The sequence below is a fragment of the Tupaia chinensis genome, unplaced genomic scaffold, assembly GCF_000334495.1.
Source record: "Tupaia chinensis unplaced genomic scaffold, TupChi_1.0 Scaffold000187_1, whole genome shotgun sequence".
NCBI lineage: Eukaryota > Metazoa > Chordata > Mammalia > Scandentia > Tupaiidae > Tupaia > Tupaia belangeri.
The window spans coordinates 6105992-6114436 of NW_006159662.1; positions in this window are offsets into that span (position 1 = coordinate 6105992).

The following is an 8445-nucleotide window of genomic DNA, read 5'->3' on the forward strand; positions in this document are numbered from 1 at the left end:
CCCCCACCCCCAGGATGAATGGCCACTTGGCAATCCCATCTCCTCCGTTCTCCTCTAGAGATTTTGGGCATGCACACACATGCACCCTTTTTAAGCCACTGGGTCCAGGACTCAAACTGCACAGTCGGCCATGTGGAACCCAGCCCCTCAACCACCACCCCACCCACAGACTCTATCAGTATTCCTTTCAATATGGGCTTTTATTTTTGTTTCTGCTATTATAAACAGTGTGTCCAAGTTCCTCCCAAACCACCAATGCTCTGGGATCCTCAGATCCTTCAGAAATGAGGTTAAGCATTCCTGGGGTAATAGCAGAAAACCCTCTCCTCGGGGACCAGGACTGACTGCCAGGCTGTTTCCTGTTGGGTCCTTCCTACTCAGCCAGACTGGGCTGATTCAGGGGTGCTCTTTGTCACCAGGTTCCTGTTTCTAGATACGAAACTTCAGAGCAGCCATTCTACTGCGTCCGCCCGTCTTTAAATGAACTTGGAAACTGCACCTAAAGATGAAATCAGTGACCGTCTGCCTCTATTTGTGTGCTCCGTGTTTGGGGGTCTGTCTCGAAATACAAGTCTCAAGAAGGCAGGAATCATGCCTGGCATGACACCAGGGTGTCCTCAGCACCAAACACCAGGCTTGCCACACTCTCAGCACTCGGGGCAGAAAATAGAAAGCCAACACTTAACTACTGGCCGAACAGCCGAATGTCGGAGACCAGGCGTGCATCTCCACTTAGCAGCTACTGGAGTGTACAGATTTGCTTGACCATACTCTTTTATTTTTTTACATTTACTATAGGGCATGTGTACTTGCTGGAGAGACAGAGGGAAAGTGAGAAAGCACCTCCCAGGGGGGATGGCCATGCTGCAATCCCTTCTCCTCCATTCTCCTCTTGGGATTGTGGGTGGGTATGCACGCACACACGCCCAGCTTGTTTTCCCATCCACTGGGTCCGAGACTTAGCCATGCAGTCGGCTGTGTGGGATCCCGGTGCCTTAAGTATCACACCCATAGGCTGGCCATACTCTTATGTGGAGCAGTTAGATTTCTTTTTAATTATTTATTTGTTTTTATTTATTCATTCATTTATTTTCATTTGACCAGAGACAGACAGAGAGAGACAGAGAGAAAGTGAGAAAGCAAGCCGCCAGGTCCAGGACTCGACCCATGGTGAGCCATGTGGGAGTGTCCAGTGCCTTAACCACCATGCCACCTGCTGGTCCCCCTAGATTTTTTTTTTAACAGTATGTTTATAAACTTTTTTTCTCTTTGGGGTTATGTTCTCTTGGATTAGACACTCCCCAAGTAGGATTAAGAAGTCAAAGATATCAAATCTTTACTTTTTTAATTATTTATTTAATTGTATTTACTTATTTAAATAATTCTTTTATTTAACTGTATTTATTTTTTAATTTGACTACGAGGGACAGAAAGAAAGAGAGAGAAAGAGAAAGAAAGAGGGAAGGAAAGTGAGAAAGCAAGCCAGGTCTGGGACTCGAACTGCAGTTGGCCATGTGGGAGTCTAGCGCCCTTAGCCACCATGCCATCTACCAGCCCCTACTTATTTACTTTTAATTTGACCACAGAGAGATAGGGGGTCAGGGGAAGTGAGAAAGCAAACTGCCAGGTCTGGAACGCGAACCGTATTCAACCATGTGGGAGTCCAATGCCCTAACCACCACGCCACCTGCTGCCCCAGAATATCAAGTCTTATACGTCTAGTTTCTTACATATTGTCTGAAAACTTGAACCTGTTTATGTAGCAGAGTAATATACATTGGCTCCCTCACAGCTCTGCCAAGACTGTTTTCCATTTTTACTTGTTTAATTTAATACTTAAAGAAAAATTAATTTCTGTGGTTCCTACTGCTTTTTGCACTTTCTACGTAATATTGGGTCACTGGAAAAGTCATGATGTGATTTTCTGTGCAAAAAGGTGTCATGGCTTTTCTGACAACCCAGTAATTTGCTATCTGAATTTCGAGTGTGATCGGCAATAAATTGAAATTAAATTTTCAAATTATAATCCAATTGTCCCTGTAACATGTAAAAGTGAAGATTCCTTTTCCCACTAGTGTGTTGTTCCTGATGTGTCTCCCATTAAGTTCTTGTAATAGCTTAACTCTTCTGGAATTTATTCTAGTCCACTGGACTTTCTTATGTTTATTTTAATTCAATGCCATATGTTTTTCATGATTATGACATCATCGAAAACTCTCAACATGGCGTTTCTATTAAACATTTTTAAAAAGCACTCTGGAGCACTCGTCTGCTTTCCGTTTCTTTTTTCTCCTCCAATCAATAATGACTAACTGCTGCTGTGTCCAAGACACAGAACCTATGCAGTTTGCTAAAAAGGGCCTACCCAGGGCGTGCTTCTAGTCTAGGAAGGGACTGGGGGCTGGCCCAGAGACAGCCTGCTCTGGAGAGAAAGGTGATTTCCCGCTGAAGGGGACTGGAAAACCTCAGCTGTGAGCCAGTGAGGCCCCAGGTGTGAGCTCGAGCTCAGACACGGGCTTGCAGAAACTGGTACCTTGGGCGGGAAAATCACGTGCAGAGGCTCTGCAGGGCATCTGAGGGGAACGGCAAGGAGTTTGGTTTGATTTGCACAAGGGCTTGAAAGATAAGGTAGAACCTGACCACGCAAGGCCTCGAATCAGAACACTTAGACGTACTGACGCTGCCCTTTGGGATCACAAATCTCACCTCGATGCCAGCTCTGGAGGAAAAGAACAGAGGCGGAAGCCCTTGGATGCACGCTGCAGCCCAAAGGCCAGAGCAGAAGAGAATTTTCTGCACTTCAGTCAATAGGGAAGCAGTTGGGTTTGGGTTTAAGGGGCTGAATCTGGTCAAAGATAAAACATGACTCTGAGCAGTTGACCCCCATGGGAAGGTTGTGGTTTGCAACCAGAGACCTCCCTGGACACACTGGGCAGACGTGTGCCCCTGATCCAGGTCTGGCTGAGACCGGGATTGGGTCACAGCAAGACCCTGTTGGAAATGCTCTCACTCTCTCGTGGAGGAAAGAAATAGGTGTTTAATTTTTTTTAAAAATATAGCACTCCCATAGAGGCCGGCAGGTTAGCATGGTGGATAAGGCGCTGGACTCCCACATGCTAAGTGCAGTTTGAGTCCCAGACCTGATAGCTGTCTTTCTCTCTCTCTGGTCAAATTAAAAAATTAACAAATAAATAGATAAAATTGAATAAATATATTTTTTTAATGTAGCACATTCTTGTAATGGAATATTGAGCAACATTAATAAGAATGAGGCACCCTTGGGACCAGCAAATGGCATAACCTTTACATCGCTGGACTCCAACAAGGCCGACTGCAGTTTGAGTCCTGGACGCAGTGGCTTGAAACTCAGGCTGGGCATTTGTGCATGCGTGCCAAAAATCCTGAGAGGAGACTGGATGAGAAGGGATTGTGGCAAGGCCATCCCCCCTTGGGGGTGATTTCTCCTTTTCTGTCTCTCTGGCAAGCACACACACCCTATAGCAAAAATCTCTTTAAAAAAAGAAAGAAAGACAGAAAGAAAGAAAGAAAGAAAGAAAAAGAATGAGGCATCCTAAAGAAAGAAAGAAAGAAAGAAAGAGAATGAGGCATCCGTGAACCTTGAAGGCAGGGCTACAGTAGCCAGGGAAGCAGAGAGGAGGGAAAGGATGCCAGGCGCAGGGAGCCTGTGGGCAGAGGCTGGGAGGTGGGGGAGGCTCCGAGAGGCAGGAGTAGAGCCTGCCAAGCACAACAAAGCGAAGGCATAAGGGGCCAGGAGACCTAGGGAGAACTGAGGTTTCATTGCCCTTTCTAAGCAACAAAACCAGAGCCCAGAGGGCAGAATACACAGATGCAGAGGAACTGATACCGGGGCAGGCATAGGGCAGGAGCTAGGCCAATAGGGTGAGCAGGATTTGCACAGGGGCAGTGCACAGCCGAGTAGGAAAGGGACTAAGCACTGGAGTCCGCCCAGGGCCCTGGTGGCAGTTCGCAGGTCACCCCAATCTACAGGGCTGAAGCTGGCTGCCCCTAGTCCCCCGGCTGCAGATGCCAACCGTGGACTTCATCCAGCCTGCTTATTGACAGCCCCTCACTGAGGAGAACCAGGGATTGCAGGGCCCAGGGTGAGTTCCAAGAGATGTGTCACCACTCCACCCAGATTTATAGGACCCAGTCATGGGAGAGGGCCCCTCCTGATCTCATGAAGGACCAAACAGGAAGACACACTTCCTGTCAGCCATTCCCAGCTCCTCCAAGTCTAGGGACCCCCCACTGAAGATGCAGGGGGAGGTGGCCTCCAAGGAACAGGTCAACAGTCATCTCTGCTCTGGACGCTATGAGGGCTCAGCAAACAGCACTGAACAAAGAATGAATGCATGAATACATGAACACAAAAACTTCTTTTTTTAGAGAGATTTTTGCTATAGGGCACATGTGCTCACTGGAGAGACAGAGACAGACCGACAGAAAGAGAGAAATCACCTTCTCGGGGAGACAGCCACGCGGCAATCCCTTCTCCATTTTCCTCTTGGGATCTTGGGCACACACACACACACACACACACACACACACACACACACACATGTGCCCAGCATGAGTTTCAAGCCACTGGGTCCAGGACTCAAACCATGGTCAACTACGCAGGAGTTTAGTGATGTAACCATTACGCCATCTGCTGGACCCGAACACAGGAACTTCTGACCTCAAGGAAGCTAGGATGCCAGGGCCAGGGCACCTTTGGTCACTCACTTCACACTCACTTCTCCATGCCTCCTTGGAGGGGCACCTCAGAGATCCCGAGGACTCTGATAGGGACTTGGTCTCCTGGACCCACTGGGACATGGGAAAGTGAAGTACCTAGGGAGCCATGTCTGCCCAAGGTTGCTCACTCCTCCCTCTGCGGGGACACACAGAGGGTGCCCTGGAAGGCCTGGAGCTACAGGGAACCCCACACCGCAGGTCTGTCTGGCCTTCCCAACACACACCCACTCAAGAGTTTCACTTGAAGACGACGCGGTATGGTCTGGTGCCAAACTGGGCGGGGTCAGCAGACAGTCCTTGGTTTGAATTTCGCTCGCACCCCTTGCTAATAGGGAGGTCTTGAGCAAATACTTCAACTTCTCTATCGCCCAGGCTGTGGAAGGGGTACAGCACCCTCGTAGAGCTGAGAGGGATGGAAGAGCTGCGAAGCAGCTGGCATGGTCCCCAGCATGCAGATGGTGGCTTTCCCCCTTCCTTCCATCCTGAGGGGGCACAGGGCCTCCTCTCTACCGCTTCACCGAATGACGAACTCAAATGATGATTCTCTTAAGAATTTTGTGGCACTTCTGTGATCGTCTCATCTGCCCAGGTCACCGCACCCTGTAGCATAAACAAGCCCAGATTTCTGTCATGTGAATGAACAGGGACCACAGCTCAGGCCTCCTTCCCCTTCCCTGCACCCTCGCCTGGCCCAGGTGAACCCGGCCCACGAAGGGCCAGAGGCTGGGGCAAGGAAGATTGAGTTCTGTGGAGGGAAGAGTGAAAAGGCTCCCGTGGCCCATCAGGAGCTGGGCAGGAAGTGTGTGGCATTCGGCTGATGGTGGCAGCCACAGCAAATACCTGCTGCCTCTTACCAGGAACCGTCTCCTGGGGCAGCAGTCTTTCCTCACAGGAGATTTCCCAAGGTTCACCCCATGACCTGGAGACCCAATTCCTGGGGTTCCCATCCGCCCCCCTTTCCAATCCCCATCTCATTCCTGGACTCCGAAACCTTCAGGGTGTCCCCAGGGTTCCCCACAGTCAGCCTGTAAGCTGCTTCTCCACTTTGGTCTCCCAGGTACCAGGCCAGCTCCCAGCAAGTTTCCGCACAGGCCCCAGAAGAGCCCCATCCACTTCCTGGTCCGGCCCTCTCTGGTCCCTGCCTCCCGCCAGGAGTGGCCCACACATCTCTCCTGCCTCCGGCATCATGATATTAAGCATCTATGGCCTGGACCTTTCACTCATTAGCTGTGCAACCTGAGTAAATGATCAGACCCCTCAGCCTCCACTTCCTCATCTGCCAAATAGGTCCACCAGTACCTATGCCCTTGGGCTACTCTCGGAATTAAAGGAGAAGTTGCACGTGGCATCTAGCAGGGCTCTGGGCCTGAAGCCCAGATCCTGCCTCCTGCCCTGTCACGGGTTTCACCCTGCCACAGGATTTACGTCCCCTGTCCCTGAGGAGCACTGTACACTCTTCCTTCCCTTGTCCACAAGTACTTGGCTCAGGGCAGAGTGAACAGTGACTGCTCCCCAAGTGCAGTGAGACGGCAATTAACAAAGAGGACACCTTCCAGTGACAGGCTTTGTGGGGCCCTCCATGGAACTGGAGACAAGATAGATGGACCCTACGTACCCGCACCCACCAAGAAGGCACTGCTGCCCTCCGTCCTGGCTGCCCTGCCAGTCCTCTCAGCCCACAGGGCTCCCCTGCTGAAGTCAGGAAGCCGGCCACCCGCAGCCCGCCCCAGGGTCGGTCACACCCCTGCAGCGTTGCCCTGCCAGACAAATCCTACCTCCCACAGCAGTTCCTGGGGCCACTGGGTTCTTAGTGCTGGTTCACCTGAGATTCATCAGGAAGGAGGGAACGAGTGTTCTGCAGCAGGGAACTCGGTCCAGAGCTCCACTCAGGCTTCCCAGAGGGATCATAGCAGTTGCCAGGCGGGCTCAAGGCAGAGGGAAAGTTCCCTGCGGGGAGCTCCCTGCACAGCTTTATCCTCCTACTGCTCAGCCGCTGGAGCGAGACCAGCCTCCCACCTCCTCCTGCAGTCCCAGAGGGGAGCTTCCTCGGAGGTTAAGGCACTGGCACTGGGAAGGGGCCCCTACACATCCAGACACACCTGAGGGAGGACAGGGAGGGCCTGTGCAGAGACCAGAGGGGATCCTCCAAGCATCTTCACGCTCCCTGACTGGGCCTTCCACCAGGCACTTCCAGCTCTCTGTCAAAAAACCCTGGGGAAAAGGGCAGAGCCCGCACTGGGCTGTGACTCTCCCCAGTCTGGCTCTGAAGCGTGCTCTGGGGCTCCTGGAGTGCTCTGGGGCTCCTGGATCGGCCATCCTCCTCCGCCTCTCCCACCCCGCCTGCCTCAGACACAGGCAGGAGTGCAGGGAGCAGCAGGGGGCCACTCTGCAGCAGGCTAGGGAGCTATCACCTGGCTTGTGTTTGCCCAGCATTCAATCCCAGGTGGGTATGGAATTCCTGGGGGCTTTATTCGGTGTGAACGTGGTCACCCTGGCCCCCATCTCTTCTGGCCAGCAGAGACATGTCTCTTGCCTACATCAGACCAGACTAACCCAGCAACCACTGGCCCTGCTGGAGGCCCCAGACTCTCCAGGGGCTGTCTGGTCCGTGCTCAAAAGTGCAACACTGCAGAACTGACCTCTTTCAGTCACCCCCTTCCCCACATTAAACATCAAGCAAGACCAAGCTGGGCCCAGCCCTGGAGCTTAATAACCAGTTCTTCTGAAGTCTAGGGTTTCCTCTGGATGGCCCCCCAAGAAGCGGACCTTTGCCCTTAACTCTCAGATTGTGTCGAAGGGATCTGTCTGTCCCTACACTTCAATGTCACTCTGAAATAGCAGCAGGAAAATAAGGGGTGTTTTTATTGTTTCTGTTGGTTGAGTTTTTGCATCTTTAGCAGCCGGATCTCCACCCTGGAGATGCTCCAGTTTGGCCAAAGCTGGACACACAGCACAACACCCCCTCCGCACACATACATACACACACACACACACACACACACACATACTCGCATGCACACACGTACACGCACACATACACACACGCACACGCAGAGAGCCACCCAAAACTGCCCCACAGGGCTCCATTCAAGCAGTGCGGATGGTCCTTGAAGACCAAGTGTGGAAAAGCAAATATAAACACCCCGGAGGTGCCAGGCAGGGTAGCAAACCCAGATTCGACAGTTGGAAAACAGTAACAACTCATCAGTCCTGGACAGAGCAGGGAGACGGGGCCGAAGACGCTGGGACACAGCCCTTGGTTCCCCCAGACGCACCCTGCAGGTCCCCGGCGGAGGGCAGGGCAGGCTCTGGTGGTCCGGGAACGCCGGGCGCTGGGGTCCTCCCAAGGCCGCCCCTTCCTCCGAGGCTGCTGGAGCCCCCTGGGCTCCCCTCCCCCGCCGCCCGCCACATCTGCTTCCACTCAGGTCCTCCCCCACCTCCAGGCGCGCTCCTCCTCCTCTCTCCTCCGCTTTCAGAAAAGCGGAGACGATTTTTAAAAACCCAGTCACACACACACGCACACGCACACGCACGCTTCTGGAGAAAAGAAGGGGGGAAAGAGGGAAAAGTCGAGAGAGGCCCGCTCCCCATCGCTCCTCCCGCGCGGTCGGGCCCGAAGTTGGCCAAGTTGGCAGCGCCTTACCCGGGAGGGCGGCGGCGGCGGCGGCGGGGCCCGGGGGGGCCACG